The sequence below is a fragment of the Marmota flaviventris genome, chromosome 1, assembly GCF_047511675.1.
Source record: "Marmota flaviventris isolate mMarFla1 chromosome 1, mMarFla1.hap1, whole genome shotgun sequence".
NCBI classification, from domain to species: domain Eukaryota; kingdom Metazoa; phylum Chordata; class Mammalia; order Rodentia; family Sciuridae; genus Marmota; species Marmota flaviventris.
This window is the reverse complement of record NC_092498.1, coordinates 208230941-208249567: the sequence shown is the minus strand read 5'-3', so window position 1 is coordinate 208249567 and position 18627 is coordinate 208230941. Positions and strand designations below refer to the sequence as shown.

The 18627-nt window shown below is 39.9% G+C and overlaps 1 pseudogene; it reads right to left on the bottom strand.

Moving 5' to 3' along the window:
* Window positions 1-2116: 2116 nt before the first annotated feature.
* On the bottom strand, window positions 2117-3287 carry LOC139707248 (zinc finger protein 333 pseudogene; annotated as a pseudogene).
* Window positions 3288-18627: the final 15340 nt, after the last annotated feature.

Sequence of the window (18627 nt, the reverse complement as noted above, 5' to 3'; positions counted from 1 at the left end):
AAAAATAATTTAAATCAGAATTTTTGCCTTAAATAAAATCCATTAAATATATTCATCCTTCCAATTTTCTAAATAAAATGCAGTTACATATTTTTCCAAATGCAAAATGTTTATCTCTGGGTCATGAGGTTTTGAATGAATTTTTGCTTTTGACATTTTTTAAGCCTTTAGGCAATGGGATAGATCACTTTTGCAATAGGAAATAGCTAAAGGGTCTCAAGGATCATCATGCCTCTGTTCCCCACAACATCAAAAAGCACTGGGTAAGAAAGAGGTTAGGAAATACACAGGAAGGTTAGCATAAATACAATGATAGAGTTGTTTCTTTGGAATTCTTTAATTATACTGTTACAATAATCAGTGAAAAGGACATCAAACATAGAAATATTATATCTCCCACCAAACCCAAGTCTGTTTACTCTCCTGCTTGAAAAGGGCCCAATGAATCAAGGGCAGTTGTTGGGGTGAGGAAAAATCATTTATTTGCTAAGTCAACAAAACTGAGCTGATGGTGGGCTAGCAACCTGAAAGACTGCCTTAACTCAGCAGACACTTGAGCTCCTTTCAATCTTCAGGCAAGGAGGAAAGAAGGGGAGTTAGGATAGAAAATGACAGGTGACCAGACTTCTAGACATCTCTCCAATAGCCCCACACTGGCCACCTGTTGATCATGGAGCTCCTGTAAATCCTGAAAATGTCTTAGTTATGCTTATCTTGGTATCATCAGCCTTGAAGGGGGAAGAGAGAGATTAGGGAGGTTTCAGATAAATCAGATTTGTGCTGCTAGTTTGGGGGAAACATTCCTCAAAAGATGAACACACCTACATGCAGAGTGGAGCAGAAACAGTCTCATCAGTGGTCGGGGCAGCAAAGGGGGTGGACACGATATGGAGGCAGAGATGCTGAGGCAGTTCACAGCTGCACAGGCCCAGGAGAAGCGCTGTTGACAGAAGAGCTCAAGCCCCTAAAAGGCAGCACCAGCCACTGTTACCACGCAACGTGGATCAACCTCACTGACATGGTATTGAGGGGTGCCACATGAATATAGGATACATACAGTGGAAAAAACAACTGAAGAGGGCTCTGTATGGTTCAATTTCCATGAACAGGAAGTGAAAACTTATGGTGGTAGAAGTCAGAGCAGTGGTGACCTCTGGGGACAGGGCTTACAGACTGGGGTGGTGTCCAAGGGAGACTTCTGCAGTGATAAAGTATTTACTTTTTGATGGGGTAGTAGCCAGTGTAGACACACATAAAACTCATCAAGGTTCACACTAAGATTTATGAACTTTGGTGTAAATCAACCCTCAAATAACAGTATTATAAAACATAAAAAAACACAGTGAGAAGACACACAAATGGACACCATGCTGAGTCAGCACCATGAGAAAGTCACTCCCTGTCCCTTAACCAGTGGCCTCAAGTACTCCCCTCAACTTGCTGAGCCGCAGATTCCACGTTTGATGGGGGTGAACACAGGACCCACCTCAAGGCATCACTGAGGAGACCAAGAGCTGCAGCACCTCCGACAGAGGCTGCAGTCTATTAACAGCAAGCTCTAAGGGTGAGTGGCTGTCGCAGGGTGCAGGCCTGAATGGCCACCCTTAGGGGAAAATGGCCAGTTTATAAAAGTAATGGTTCACTGGAAATGAAACAAAATGTGAAAAGCTTTCTTTAATTCCATTGCTTCGAAATATACACATACACTTAAAAACTGATGGAAATATTCAGTTCTCCATCTCCATCTTGGGGAGTATACCATACCTCTCTCAGTAAATGTCCAATTAGAAATCAATATTTATAAGTGTGTGTTTACACAAATAATATGCTTGATCCAGCGGGCTACTGTAGAACTTAATACATTGATTTCAACCACCCAAGAAGTGTTTATATAAATGGACATGCTGTTTGTGTCAGTTAGAGATTTGTACTCGAGTTAAATAAATAAAGGCACCCCCATTCTCTCCTATCCTTTCCTCATAAACAATGTGTTATGTTAGTAATAAATGCATTCTTTTCATGTAACAAGAAATAAACAGGCCAGAGCTAGTTTCATCTGCTGGATGTGAAAACATGAGACACAGGCTAACAAGTATTCTGAGAACAACCCAAATGTTTACACTTCTATAAACCCACAGCTAAGTGATGAGGGGCCACTGTAGGAGTGAGACTCTGACAAAGGCAAGCCACCTTTCCTGATGTTCTCTCTGTCACAGTGGGTCCTTTTGTTCATGGAAAGTGAGGAGCTGTGCCTGAAGGCTTTCTCACACTGATTGCATTGGTAGGGTCTCCCCGAGGTGTGGGTTCTCACCTGCACAATGAAGTGTGAAAACTGGCCGAAGGCTCACCCGCACTCCTGGCATGCATAGGGCTTCTTGCCGCTGGGAGTCCTCACGTGTTTCCTGAGGGATGAGGGCTCAATAAAGGCTTGTCCACACTGCTGGCACTGGTAGGTCTTCTATCCCATGTGAGTACACATGTGACTCTTGAGGGTGGACAGACGACCCAAGACCTGACTGCAGGTCACACACTCATACAGTGTCTCCCCCAAGTGGATTCTCTTGTGCACATTCAGGTGTGTGCTGGTCCGGAAGGGCTTCCGACACTGGGTGCACTCGTAGCGTTTCTCTCTGGTGTGGGTCCGCAGGTGTGTCTTCAACAACGAGTGTTCCCTGAAGGCTTTCCCACACTGGCTCCACGTGAAGGGCTTCTCTCCAGTGTGAGTTCTCACGTGGCTCCGGAGAGATGAGGACTGGTTGAAGGCTTTCCCACAGTCCTTGCATGCATAGGGCTTCTCTCCTGTGTGGTTTCTCTGGTGCAGAATCAGGTTGAAGTTCCTGGTGAAGGTTTTCCCACACTGACTGCATTCAAAGGGCTTCACTCCAGTGTGAGTTCTCAGGTGTCTCCACAGATTCGAGGAATACTTGAAGGCCTGTCCACATTCTTGGCACTGGAAGAATTTCTCTGCGGTATGAGTCTTCTCGTGCCTGAGAAGGTCAGAGCTGTAGTGGAAGGACTTTTCACACTGGTCACATGCATAAGTCTTATCCATGATACGGATTTTTTCAGGTGTGATTAGGTGAGTGTTCTGGAAGAAGGACTTCCTGCTCTCTTGACATTCATGGGGTGGGGGGTCTCTCCAGAAGGACTTGTCTGGTACTGAAAAAGTGGTCTATAGTATTAAAGGGTTTCGCGGGCTCACTATATTCACAGAGATCTTCTCCAGGCTGTGGTTGCTCCTGTGATAAAGACAAAGATTTATCACACTCAGAGGTTGTCTTCCCCATGAGCGCTGAATTCAGGAGAAAGTCAGTCATACATCTACTCAGAGTTCCCTTAGAGGCACAGGGTGGACACTCTCCACCAGAGCTCTTTTCATTACTTTCCTGGGAATTCTTAGATCAGAGTTTTTCTGAATTGTTTAAGCAAAATTAAGTTTTGAGCACCCAATACCTGCATGCAATCTGTGAAAATGATTACTGAAGGACACTCTGTGAAGATACAAGTGTTTCTTTCCAGTGCTGGGGATGGAACCCAGGGTCTCTCCAAAGCTAAGTCCATGTGCTATCATTTTCACCCTGGCACCAAGACACAAGTCTTAATCTACATTTAAAGTTTTCTCCAACTTATGACATTCACTGACTTTAAAAAAACTGCTTCCTCCTTGGAAAGCACCCTTTAACACCAATCTCTCTCTCAGCTCTTAGGCAGCTTTTCTACCCTATGGCAACCACAGACTTGTCCTACTATAGAGATCCAAGAGTAGCCCCTTGTGAATCTTATCTGTTTTGTGTCAATGGAAAAAATCCCCACAGAAATATCTTGGCTAAGAATTGATTCTTGGGGTTGAAGTGGAGGTTCTGAAATGAATTAGGTAATAAAATAATTAAAGGCACAGAGAAAGAAACTCTGGGATCAAGATGACCAAAAAGCATAACAAGGCTTGTGTGGGATCAATACTGATCCCAAACATAGGAAGAATATTGCAAAGAGGAAGAATGTATCAGAGAGCCAAGAAAAATTCCTGACAGCCTTTGACTATGTGCAGAATTATGAAATCACAAAACAAGGGATAAGAATCATAGAAAATATGCTGAGAAAAGATTCTATGAAGACTGGGACTGACGCTAAAGAGAAATATTAGCAAGAATGTACAGTGGGGAGGTACGGATAAAATACATGCATAAAAATAGTAAATATGAAGAGGAGGAGGGACAAATATTTCTGTCAAATCAGAGGAAAGTATTAAAGTTAAAAAGGAAAGGTTGATTTTGATTTTCTAAAGGAGCAAAACCTAACATCCCTCTCATTCAAGGCACTGAGAATGTCACCTGTTGACAATTTCCAACTCTCATGCCCCTTTTGCCTCCTAGAGCTGGTGCTCACCAGGTCTGCCTGAACTCACCTAAACAGGTCTCTGGGAAGACTCCTCTCTCACAGCTCCACAGCTTCTCTCCTTGCTCCCAGGGGGACAACTTACTGGGTTTGCCTAGTTCATCTCCTGCTTGTGGGAAAGAAGATGTCCAGTATGGGATGACCATGCCCTACCATGACCCAGATGTAGAATGACATCCCAAAGTCCTTGAGGTTCTAGAAATCCATAACTGAATCCTGGGGGACACTAATGAACAGAATCCCAGCCTCCTCACTGGGACATAAAGGACAGGGGGATCCCTGGTCCCAACCCAGGGCCAGGCTCAGAGACATATTTGAGAATCCTGGAAGCTTTTAATCATGGAGAGACAAAGCAGAGGACAAATATTCTCCTCCACATGGAGGCCACTGGAAGCATCATGAGGACGTCCTGGCTGGTCTGTCTGCCTCTGGATCTCCCAGACCTCTGTTTAATTCGTTAAAGCCAGATGCTTGGAAGCAATTCTATGGACTGTGGATGCATTCTCCTTGCAATTTTGGATTTCCTAACTTACTACTTTCTTATATTTTTCTCTAGTAATTGCAGATAGACTTCTTTACCTTTGGGAAAATACAAAGGTGAACAAAGCAGATGAAGTCTCTGCTCACCTGTATCTGGTATTATCAGATCATAGACTGAGAACAGAGAGATAAATGTGTTCTAACACAATGCCCCCAGCCATGGGAAGGGAGCAAAAGGACAGGACTGTCATGACATGTGCATGGGTTTGTGGAGAACAGCTGGGGAGACCTCTGCTGGTTGGCTGAAGGCCAGAACCAGGGCCAGAGTGCACCTGTGGGCTTTGTTAAAAAAAAAATAACATCCAAACCTGAAGAATACCAAAGAAGAGATGCCACATGAGAGAAGTGAGGAAGAGGTCAAAACCAACTGGTCAAGGAGACCTGGAAGAGGCACAGGAAAACCAAGAGGTCCTGTATCATATAAAACCATGAAAAGATTCTGTTGTACTTTCATGGAACCTTTTGTGAATTGTTAATTTATCCTCCTTCATCATTTTATCTTTGGATCATTTCTTTATCACTTTGAAACCATAAAAACATCTCTGTTTTTCACTTTGGATGTGTTTATTTCTGCCCCTTTCTTATTTTGCTGGGCACCCAGGATACAGACCCTGGGCTGGAATGCAGCTGGAACCAAGGGAGCGGTTTCCTCCTGTTGGTCTCTCAGGGACCCTGAGCTGATTAACTCACCCCTCCCACCCCATGTCCATTTCATCCCACTACTTTCCTGTCTATTGACATCTTTCTCCATATGTGTGTTTCTTTAAATGCAGGGTGTAATCTAGCACAATGTAACAGTATTTGCCCTGTGTTTATTTGTCCAGGGGAGGCTTACAAAATGAACATTCTGGCTGCCATTTCTACATTAGGAGAAAGATAATTTGATCTCTCCAGTTTGCATTGTATACATTAGGAGTCTAACAGTGTGGTGTGAAGGTCAGAGGCCACAGAGATGACAGTGTGATGTGTGTGCATGTGTGCCAACCTCAAGGCAGGGCACTGGGACTCAGATAGGCCAAGGTGATGGTCATAGAACATAGATCAACTCAACACTGGCTGAGAAGCACTTGTTTGAACTTAAGAATAGCAACATATTCTTGCAACATTGATATAATAGTGAATTAATGAGAACAAATAAGAAAGGCATAGAAAGTACTCGTAGCACGATACCATTATAAAATACTATGCATCCTTTGATATACTTCAATTACATGGAGTTAGTTGTCTGCACGAAGTCCACAGGAATTATGGAGTGAGAAGGAAAGGGGGGATAAATTAGAAAAGAATACTGGGCCAATGCAGAGAGCATTTGTGATGTGCATAGGATTGTACTCATGTGTTTGCATAAAAGTGTAAGAACATGTGTATATGCATAATATAGAAAAAAAGCTTTAAAATAGCCTGAGAATTTATAGAACAGAGAACGGCAGCATAGATTGAAGTAGAACAAGTGTAGTGCTTTTTTCTTTAAAGAATGAGATTATGGGTTTTATTTCTGTCTTAAAAGTTTATTTAATAACCAGAAATCAATTTATTCATTATGTTTTGGTTTCTGTTTTCTTTGGCAGGGCTTGGTCTCAAGCCCAAGGCCTTGTGTATGCTAGCCATGCTCTCTACAATTGAACTACAACTTTAGCCCGAATTGATACACAATACCTGGACATGTTAACCGGGTACAGTGTGAGAAATCAGTATAGGTATTCAAAATGCAATGTTGAAATCAGAATAATCAGCATTTCCTACTCCTTAAATATTTATCAATTTTCAGTGTTGGGAAACTTCTAATTTCTCTCTTCTAATTCTTTATAAGAATATATAATTAAAAGATGGTCTACTGTTTTGAAGTAATTTTATGTTTTTCCTATAAATATAAAATTATGGCTATAAAAATACAGAATATGATGAGCTGCAGTCATTATCCTGTGAACATCAGGATTTCTGTCTCTTATGTAAGTGTGTGTTGGTGCCCACCAACAACCTCCTCCTGACTCTCCTCCACACTTCCTCCCCTCTACTGAGCACACATTCTACTTTTCACTATTTAATTTGTTAATTTTTTCATTTTTATTTGTATATACTCATTGTGCATATTAATGGGACTCATGTCACTTTTCAATACAAGCATACAGCTCACACTGATTGAAACAAAATTGAATGAATATCAAAAAGAAAATTATGAAATATTAATGATTTAATAATATCAACCAGGGTTACTAACTCAAGAATAAACTGCCAAAAACTCATAAATATTAAAATATGAAGGAAATCCTCTACAGTGCACAGTGGTAACAATACTGAAATTCTGAATTGGTTTTATATAAAGATAAGTGTATCCTAATACACATGATATAGATAGGACGAGCTTTAATCAAATGCGAAGGAAGCTCGAATACCTTCCCAGGGAGGGCTGAAGCCAACGCCTCTCTGAGAAATGTACCTGATCACAAAAAGCTAAGGGTCACAATAAGCAACAACAGAAATGTGAAAACAAGTTGGAAATACACAAAAAACACGACCCACCAGCACCAGAGATGCACAAGAACTGTGAAGCAAGAACTGACAAGCAAAGAATACCAATTGCTGGACTTTTTCAAAAATAAAGTGGGAACATAATCCAACTGACAGATTGGACTACACAAAGTTCATAAATTTTCACACATTCCCCACAAATATCTCTATACACACCTGAAACAAATAAACTAAAAGGCAAACAGGGAGTTTGGGGTGGGGAACTCCAATACTTTATAAGAATGCATAAGAAAATTGGAAAAATGCACCTGCACTTCCAGGGAGACAGTTTGCAATACAGAGGTAACTGGCTACCAACCCCCACAAATATGCCGCCTCACAGATATTGTAAAGTAAGGCTCTTAGGCACATCTATACTCAGCTATGACATAATGCTTTTCCATGAGAATATCAAAGGGAGAGACAATACTATCAGAAGTGTGTCCATGAACTTCTGTTGCAAGATAATGCTTGCAAGATCCTTAATATGGATCCTTGCCAACAAATCACAAACATAATCAAATATTTCTCATTGAAAGCAAACACATTTTTAAAAATCCCTAATCTAACTTCAACCCTCCACAGTTGAAACCTGTTCCTCTCCCTTCATTGCAAAGATTCTTGGGTCTCTGTTCTTTCTCTGGAAGCTCTGGACACATCCCTCCCATCTTCTCTTCAGCCTCTATTAGCACCACTTCACGGTCAGCAGTGAACCCTGTGTTAACCAGTGCAATGTTCACTTTTCAGCTAAGTGTTATGAATCAATGCAGACTGAATAAATCATCCATCAGGACAGCAAGTGGCCACAGCAGCCCTGCTCTGGGATAGCTCAGCCTGGCTCTCCACTGACTTCAGCTATAGAGTCTGCGGTTCCATTCTCTCTGCTGCTCTCCTGCAGTGTCCACTGAGCTCCCAGACTCACCTGGAGACCAGCTCTGGGAGGAAGGTCTCCCTGTGGATGTGCAAGGTCCTTCCTGGGTGGGCTTGATGGTGACTGAAGCTCTGTCCCCAGAAAACACAGCAGGAAGGAGTTGAGTGCTGGGATCCTGGGGAGACTGAAGACCTCAAAGGATACATTCACGTCCTGTCCAGCACAGGGCTGTGCACTGAGGGACCACATCAGAGCAGAGAGCCACAGCTCCCTATAACTGCTCATTAGCTCATTTCACTCTTGTTCCCCGAGGACATTGGCCTGGAAAGATAGGAAATTCTTCCTGCTAATTCTCTATTCCATAAAGACCCATTTATAGTCCACTAAACCTAGTTTTTATTGCTCCTCCATGGATTCACCTGCCTTCTGGAGGTCCAGCCTCCTGGAATAACCCCAGAAAATAGTCATGCCCTCTTTACCAAGGGTGAGCATTATGTTCACATGGTATAAAGCCTTGGACTTTAAACTTCTTGCCTTCATTGTCCTTTCCCAAACTATCAGGAAATTTATAGTTTTTTAAAAAATTAATTTTATTTGTTCTTCTTAGATATACATGACAGTAGAATGTATTTTGGCTTTCCAGGAATCCCCATACTGCTTTCCAAATTGGCTGCACCAATTTGCAGTCCCACCAGCAATGTACAAGTGTACCCTTTTCCCCACATCCTCACCAGTATTTGTTGTTGTTTGACTTCATAATGGCTGCCAATCTTACTGGAGTGAAATGGTATCTTAGGGTGGTTTTGATTTGCATTTCTCTGACTACTAGAGATGGTGAGCATTTTTTCATGTACTTGTTGATTGATTGTATATCCTCCTCAGAGAAGTGTCTGTTCAGGTCCTTGGCCCATTTGTTGATTGGGTTACTTGTTATCTTATTGTCTAATTTTTTGAGTTCTTTGTATACCCTGGATATTAGGGCTCTATCTGAAGTGTGAGGAGAAAAACTTTGTTCCCAGGATGTACGCTCCCAATTTACCTCTCTTATTGTTTCTCTTGCTGAGAAAAAACTTTTTAGTTTGAGTAAGTCCCATTTGTTGATTCTTGTTTTTAACTCTTGTGCTATGGGTGTCCTATTAAGGAATTTGGAGCCCGACCCCACAATATGTAGATAGGAGCCAACTTTTTCTTCTATCAGACACAGAGTCTCTGATTTGATATCAAGCTCCTTGATCCATTTTGAGTTAACTTTTGTGCATGGTGAGAGAAAGGGATTCAGATTCATTTTGTTGCATATGGATTTCCAGTTTTCCCAGCACCATTTGTTGAAGATGCTATCCTTCCTCCATTGCATGCTTTTAGTCCCTTTATCGAATATAAGATAGTTTTAATTTTGTGGATTGGTCTCTATGTCCTCTATTCTGTACCATTGGTCCACCTGCCTGTTTTGGTACCAGTACCATGCTGTTTTTGTTACTATTGCTCTATAGTATAGTTTGAAGTCTGGTATCGCTATACTGCCTGATTCACACTTCCTGCTTAGATTTGCTTTTGCTATTCTGGGTCGTTTATTTTTCCATATGAATTTCATGATTGCTTTATCTATTTCTACAAGAAATGCATTGGGATTTTGATTGGCATTGCATTGAACCTATAGAGAACTTTTGGTAATATCGCCATTTTGATGATGTTAGTTCTGCCTATCCATGAACAGGGTATATTTTTCCATCTTCTAAGATCTTCTTCTATTTCTCTCTTTAGGGTTCTGCAGTTTTCATTGTATAAATCTTTCACCTCTTTTGTTAGGTTGATTCCCAAGTATTTTTTTTTTTTGAGGATATTGTGAATGGGGTGGTTTCCTCATTTCCAGTTCAGAAGATTTGTCGCTGATATACAGGAATGCCTTTGATTTATGCATGTTGATTTTATATCCTGCCACTTTGCTGAATTCATTTATTAGCTCTAGTAGTTTCTTTGTAGACCCTTTTGTGTCTTCTAGGTATAGGATCATATCATCTGCAAATAGTGATAATTTAAGTTCTTCTTTTCCTATCTTAATGCCTTTAATTTCTTTTGTCTGTCTAATTGCTCTGGCCAGTATTTCGAGAACTGTATTGAATAGAAGTGGTGAGAGAGGGCATCCCTGTCTTGTTCCAGATTTTAGAGGGAATGCCTTCAGTTTTTCTCCATTTAGAATGATGCTAGCCTGAGGCTTAGCATACATAGCTTTTACAATGTTGAGTTAAGTTCCTGTTATCCCTAGTTTTTCTAGTGTTTTTAACATAAAGGGATGCTGTACTTTGTCGAAACCTTTTTCTGCGTCTATCGAGATGATCATATGGTTCTTATCTTTAAGTATATTGATGTGGTAAATAATGTTTATTGATTTCCGTATATTGAACCAGCCTTGCATCCCGGGGATGAATCCTACTTGATCATGGTGCACGATCTTTTTGATATGTTTTTGTATCTGATTTGCCAGAATTTTATTGAGGATTTTTGCATCTATGTTCATTAGAGATATTGGTCTGTAGTTTTCTTTCTTTGAGGTGTCTTTATCTGGTTTGGGAATCAGGGTGATATTGGCCTCATAGAATGAATTTGGAAGTTCTCCCTCTTTTTCTATCTCCTGAAATAGATTGTAGAGTATTTGTATTAGTTCTTCTTTAAAGTTCTTGTAAAATTCTGCTGTATATCCATCCGGTCCTGGGCTTTTATTGGTTGGTAGTCTTTTGATGGCTTCTTCTATTTCCTCACTTGATATTGGTCTGTTTAGGTTGTTTATATCATCCTGACTCAATCTGGGTAGCTCATATGTCTTAAGGAATTTATCGATGCCTTCACTATCTTCTACTTTATTAGAGTATAGGGTTTCAAAATAATTTCTAATTATCTTCTATATTTCTGAATTGTCTGTTGTGATGTTGCCTTTTTCATCCCATAAGCTAGTAATTTGGGTTCTTTCTCTTCTTCTCTTTGTTAGCGTGACTAGTTGTCTATCAATCTTATTTATTTTTTCAAAGAACCAACTTTTAGTTTTGTCAATTTTTTCAATTGTTTCTTTTGTTTCGATTTCATTGATTTCAGCTCTGATTTTAATTATTTCTTGCCTTCTACTGTACTTGCTGCTGATTTGTTCTTTTTCTAAGGCTTCGAAGTGTAGTGTGAGGTCATTTATTTGTTGGCTTTTCCTTCTTTTAAGGAATGAACTCCATGAAATGAATTTTCCTCTTAGTACTGCTTTCATAGTGTCCCAGAGATTTCAATATCTTGTATCTGAGTTTTCATTTACCTCTAAGAATATTTTAATTTCCTCTTTGATGTCTTCTGTAACCCTTTGTTCATTCAGTAGCATATTGTTTTATCTGCATGTGATGTAGGATTTTTTCTTTCTCATTTTATTATTGATTTCCAATTTCATTCCATTATGATCAGATAAAATGCATGGTAGTATCTCTACTCCTTTGTAATTGCTAAGATTTGCCCTGTGACATAATATATGGTCTATTTTTGAGAAGGATCCATGTGCTGCTGAGAAGAACGTGTATCTGCTTGATGTTGGGTGGTATATTCTGTATATATCAATTAAGTCTAAGTTATTAATTGTATTATTGAGCTCTATGGTTTCTTTATTCAACTTTTGTTTGGAAGATCTGTCCAGTGGTGAGAGAGGTGTGTTAAAATCTACCATGATTATTGTGTTGTGGTCTATTTGACTCTTGAACTTGAGAAGAGTTTGTTTGATGAACGTAGCTGCACCATTGTTTGGGGCATATATATTAATGATCATCAAGTCTTGTTGGTGTGTATGTAGTGTCCTTGTTTATCCCTTTTGATTAAATTTGGCTTGAAGTCTATTTTATTTGATACAAGTATGGACACCCCTGCTTGCTTCCAGGGTCCATATGAGTGGTATGATTTTTCCCAACCTTTCACCTTCAGTCTGTGTATGTCTTTTTCTATCAGATGAGTCTCCTGTAGCAGCATATTGTTGGATCTTTTTTTTAATCCATTCTACTAGCCTATGTCTTTTGATTGGTGCATTTAAGCCATTAACATTTAGGGTTACTATTGAGATATGGTTTGTACTTCCAGCCATATTTGATTATGTATGTTACTTAACATGATTTGTTTTTCCTCTATGCTTAGTTTTTCCTTTACTGTACTACCTCCCGCTGTTGGTTTTCATTGTTATTTTCATTTCCTCTTCCTATAATGTTTTGCCAAGGATGTTTTGAAGAGCTGGTTTTCTAGCTGCAAATTCTTTTAACTTTTGTTTATCGTGGAAGATTTTAATTTCATCTTCAATCCTGAAGCTTAATTTCGCTGGATACATGATTCTTGGTTGGAACCCTTTTTCTTTCAGTATTTGAAATATGTTGTTCCACGATCTTCTAGCTTTCAGAGTCTGTGTTGAAAGGTCAGCAGTTATCCTGATTGGTTTACCCCTAAATGTAATCTGCTTCCTCTCTCTTGTGGCTTTTAAGATTCTCTCCTTATTCTATGTGTTGGGCATCTTCATTATTATGTGTCTTGGTGTGGATCTCTTATGATTTTGTACATTCTGTGTCCTGTAGGCTTCTAGTATTTGGATTTCTTTTTCATTCTTTAAGTCTGGGAAGTTTTCTAATATTATTTCATTGAATAGATTGCTCATTCCCTTGGTTTGCACCTCTATACCCTCTTGTCTCCCAATAACTCTTAAGTTTGGTTTCTTTATGTTTTCCCATAATTCTTGGATGTTCTGCTCATGATTTCTTAACATTCTCGCTGAGCTGTCTATGTTCTTTTCAAGTTGAAAAACTTTGTCTTCGTTGTCTGAAGTTCTATCTTCTAAGTGTTCTACTCTGCTGGTAATACTCTCATTTGAGTTTTTAATTTGGTTTATTGTTTCCTGCATTTCCAGGATTTATGTTTGTTTTTTATATCCTCTATCTCCCTATAGAGTTGATCTTTTGCTTCTTGGATTTGTTTATGTAATTCATTGTCAAAGTGATCTTTCATTGTCTGAATTTGCTGTATAATGTCTTCCTTGAGACTCCAGATCATCTGAAGCATGTATATTCTGAACTTTTTGTCTGACATTCCATCAGCTGTAGATATTACCTCATCTTGTAAAGAATCAGATGTGACTGCGTTACTATTACTGTCCTTGATGGAGTCTGCCTGCAAATGGGATATTCTATCAAGGTATAGATAGGTAATAGTGGACATGCTTGAAAATGAGGTGTCTGCTGTCCTTGGGAGGGCCTGCTTGCAAACGAGAGGCTCCTTCAAGGTTTAGATAAGTTAACAGTGGACATGCTTGAAAACAAGGTGTCTACTGTCCTTGGGAGGACTCCCTGCAAACGGGATGTTCTGCCAAGTGGGCTAGGAAGGCTCTAAGAAAAATTTTATTATCTGTTCTTAACAAGAGCAGAGCTTGGCATGCTCCAGGCTGAAAGTAGATTAGCCATGAGAAGCGGGTCACTTCTGATTAGAAAGTAAAACTTCTGTGTGCTATGTTTAATTAGCTGAAAGACCTGATTCATTGATGTTGGAAGCCTGCCTTCTTTGTTCACAATACTATAAAAAGATGTCTTGTACACAATAGAGGACTTTTTTTTCTGCTGCTGCTTTGCTTGCTCTGCTTCTTCTTTCTTTTCTCATGCTGACCTGCGAGTGAATTACTGCAACACATCTAATGTTGAATTGACCTGTATTGTTTGTGGTCCTTTCTTTCCTTGTCTTTTCATATTGCTCATGATTCTTTCTAGCTTTGTGAAACTGTTGTGTTAATGGTTTTCCCCTTATATATTTGTATTGTTTTTGTATAGCTCCAAAATCCCTCTTTTGCGGAGAAAGACAATGTTAACAGTTCCCAATATCAACAGTACATCATCTAAGCACAAGTTTTCATTATTAATACATTTATAGTTAGATTCTAAGTCTATAGATATTGGTTTTAATTATTATTTAAGAATATAGTCAATAGTTTCATAAAAGGCATACCATATCTGGTGACATATAGAAAACTTAATTTCAGACGAAGAATGTTATACTTAGAGGGAAAGGAGTGAGGGTATGAGGTTAAACTAACTTAGCACCTTTGGAGAACTCTAACCAATAGACTGGTAATTTATGCAAGAATGTATAGACTCAACCTCCTATCTATATTTAGATAGTTACCCTATGTATAGATAGCAAAAGTTAGTAGATTGAAAGTGGGATAGAGGGAATATGAATGAAGAAAAGAAAAAAAAATAACAAGGAAGAAAAGAGAAATAAGAGAGAAGAAAAAGGAAAGTAAGATAGAAATAAAGAAAAAAATGGGGGGAAGGTGGGGTATATGCAATTCCTCTATATTATATTACTTTGGTAATTAGGTTGTTCATGCACAGTTCTTGGTTTCACATATGTTGAAGTTGTGGAAGAGAGAGAAGAAAAGAGAGAAAGAGAAAAAAAATGTCTCTCAGAACACTGTTTTCCTTGCTTCCAGTAGGTGACGTTGTCTATTCCTAGCTTGAGCCTCTGTAATCAGGGTGGTGGGTATAGCCAGTGTGAAAGGAAATGAGCTTCCACCTGTATCTTCCCTACTCTAGTCTCTGAGGTAGAAACCAGGTGCCTGTACAGTTGTTGTTTTGCATTGATAGCTACAACCCCCAAAAGCTTGTGGGAAATATTTTGAGTTATTGCAGCTAAGGGTGGGGGAGTTGGAAACCGGGTACCTGGATCAGCCGCAGAACCGTGCTGGTAGCCACACCCCCTTTGATGGGTTTTAAGGGTTGATGGGCTTCCTCCGGACTAGCAGGAGGGGCAGGCCGGGCTTCCTCCTCAGGTCTGGGCGTGGCACCGGGCTTCCTCCTCCCGTCTGGGCTGGGCTGGAGCCCTTGAAATATTTATTAAGAACAGATGAACTTAGTTCTTTACTGTGCACCATAACCTGAGATTAGCATCTGATAAGAATTGTGCAATTTCATGTTTCCTAAACTCTATTCCATGAAGTCTATTTTGTATACTGACACTATTGTGAACTCCATCTCCATTGCAGAAACTGGGCTGACATGTGCTATTACATTAAGGAGAGATGGGACCTTTGTTTCAATTCTGACATGATGCTTCCACTTCTCAAAATATGGGCATCTCGATTTCAACTATATGTATTTTTTCCCATAGGGATATTGGCAATGTCTGTGGGTGGTACTAACCAACCAGGAAAGCTCCCAACACAAATAATTACATTGCCCCCAAATGTCAGCAGCGAGGAGGTGATCAAAGTGAATCCTCAACCAACTTCATTATGTAGAAGAATTACCAGGGATGCGATTTCCAATGCAAATTTTGAGGTCATCGGTCTCCTGAAACTCTATATTCTAACAAGGTCCACAGTGGTCCTGATTCTGAAGGTCCTGGTCCATGGACCTAACTTGGAGTAGCAAGACTCTGAAGCTCTGTGGAGTCTGGCATAGGTAGTTTTACATCCTCTCCTCCCAAATTGTCTTTGTATGTTATTCTGAAAGGAAGTGCATCCACTCACTCTTTTTCTGTTGTTATTATTATATATTCTCTTGTATTACAGGAGAGTGAAGCCAGAAGTGACCTATCAGTGAGCTACACGACTTTACCATGTATTTATCTATCTATCTATCTATCTATTTATTTATTTATTTTGAGCCAGGGTCTCCCTAACTTGCCCAGGATGGCCTCAAAACTGCCACCATCCAGCATCATCCTCCAAGTCACTAGGAATCAAGGTGTGCACCACCATTTCCAGCCAAGAATTCCATACAAGGGCTCTTGAATGACAACTAATGTAATTCTGAAAAAGACATTTTACTAGGCAGAATAATTATCTCCTCAAGATGTCTATAAACTAACCCAAAGAAACTTTGAATATGTTACATTAAAAAATAAATTATTCCTTTACATTTTTAATGATTTATTCATACATTATAGTTCTACATTTTATTAGTACATTAGAGTGATATATATTACAGCAGTGCTCATTTTGACATACTCACACACACAGAATGTAATATGGTCCAACTCAGTCCCCAGGACTTCCCCTTTCCCTGCTCTCCTTCCTCCCCTATTCCCCTTCCTGTATTCCACTGGTCTTTATCTATTTATTGATCATGTTTTTAGTTGGCACTTTACACATAAACATGAAGCTGGAACTCGCTACAGTGTGTCCATGTGTGTATGTGACACATTGGGGTCTATTTCACTCTGCAGTCCCCCCTTTCCCCATCCCTCCTCCCTCCACCTCCAGCTCCTTCCTTGACGCCACTGTTCTCCCTTCTAGTTTTATGAGATTCCCTTTTTATTCCTCATTTCTCTCTAGCTTCCACATGGGAGAGAGAATGTTTGACCCTTGATGTTCTGAGCCTGGCTTGTTTCATTTAGAACCATGTTCTCCAGGTCCATCCACTTACCAGCAAAGTCCATGATTTAATTTCTCTTTATGGCTGAGTAAAACTCCATCATATGTATATACCATATTTTCTTTATCCATTTACTGTTGAATTTTTAAGACCTTAATAACTTGTAACAAAATACATTAAATTACTAAAGACAAATTTTCAAGAAAAGTAGTTAAAATGCTGACATACACAGGAACAATAATGCAAACAGAGAAACTGTGGACTCAGATTTCGCTCAAGTACAAATTGCAAAATTGTTCTCAGGTGCCCAGTGCTGCTGTTTCCATGAACGTAGTAAAAGACATGACTATTTTAAGAATGAAACAGAAAAGAACCTAAATGAATACTGCCGCAGTCTGGCTGGGCACAATCAGAAGCCACTTGTCAAAAGAAACTAACTTTATTTTTAGAACAAAACACGCCAAACAAACTGCCTCTCAGGAAAAACCCCTCAGAGCCCAACTGCCACCATCGGCTTTTCACAAGCCTCTCTCTCCCCCCCACAAGCTTCTCTCCACCTCCCACAATCCTCCTGCTCTTGAGGCCGATTGGCTGGGTCACGTGGGCAGAGCCAAAAAGTCCCCCAATGAGCAGCTCCGTGGTCTGAAAGGGCAGGGAAACAGTCCAATGAGCATCACCGCAGAGGAGCCAATCAGCTAGATGTTGCTGGGGCCAAGGAGCCAATCAGCTAGATGTTGCTGGGGCCGCTGTGAGCCAATCATCAGCCGGCAGCTGGATTGCTGGCAGCTGGAAGTTTGCTGGGGCCCCTTCGGCTGTGGCTCTCAACATCTCCCCCTCTCTGTTTAAACAACAAGCATGTGGCTTAGGGACCGTGCCTGTTAGGCAGTCCAATTCAACATATGGTCCTTACCCGTCATCGGATGAACTGACCTCTAGGCGTCAGCCTCCTGTCTTAGGTTGGTACCACTGCAATTGGATCATACCCGTCACTGACTACCGGTCCAGCATACAGCCATACTTGTGGATAGGCCTTTGCACCAGTGGGGGGGTGAGGTTCTTTGCCTCACCTCTGTTGGCCCCCAAATTTTAGACCATCACTAGTAGAGGAGGATGCAAAATGCCATGACATTAAGCCAATTGAGGGCTCCTTTGAAAAATTGTACCACCGGTGACATCATCAGCAAAAATACCCCAACACTACCACAAGTCGCTGCACCAACAGATAGTTCACAATGCATACAGGTGAGCTCATAATGTGTCCAGGCAAGTTCTGCAAGCAGTTCAGTGATGGCTATTGTAGAAGGTGTAGATTGGTTTTATCTTTGACTTCACCAGCACTGGGATGAAGATAGGAATTCTGGCAATAATGGCTAAAGAAAAAATTATGTAACATTACAGAAGGCACTAAAAGAAAACAATTTTCTTAACAATTTACATTGTCTTCACCGGCACTGGGATGAAGATAGGAATTCTGGCAATAATGGCTAAAGAAAAAATTATGTAACATTACAGAAGGCACTAAAAGAAAACAATTTTCTTAACAATTTACATTATCTTTAAGAGAATTATTAAATATAATGAAAAGGAAAGGTGAAAGTAAACAAACAGATCTGTTAACCTTCTTTTTTGTTTACATATTAAAACAATCCTCAACAGTTGTTTACCCAATATAAATTAAACCATATAAATCACGTGAAAAAAAAAATTTGGATCCATTTTATCATGAGCGCTCATCATATATGATATATGGACATTCAAACATATAACACAAAACACAAGTGTGCACACATAACATAATACATACAACACATAACATTATAGTAAAGGCCTTATAACTTTTTACAGGTGAAATCTCCATTGCAATGTTTAAAAACTCTATAGACAAAAAATAGAACTGATCAGCAAAACATTAACCTAGGTCTGTATGAGCTCAAAAAACAAAATAGAACT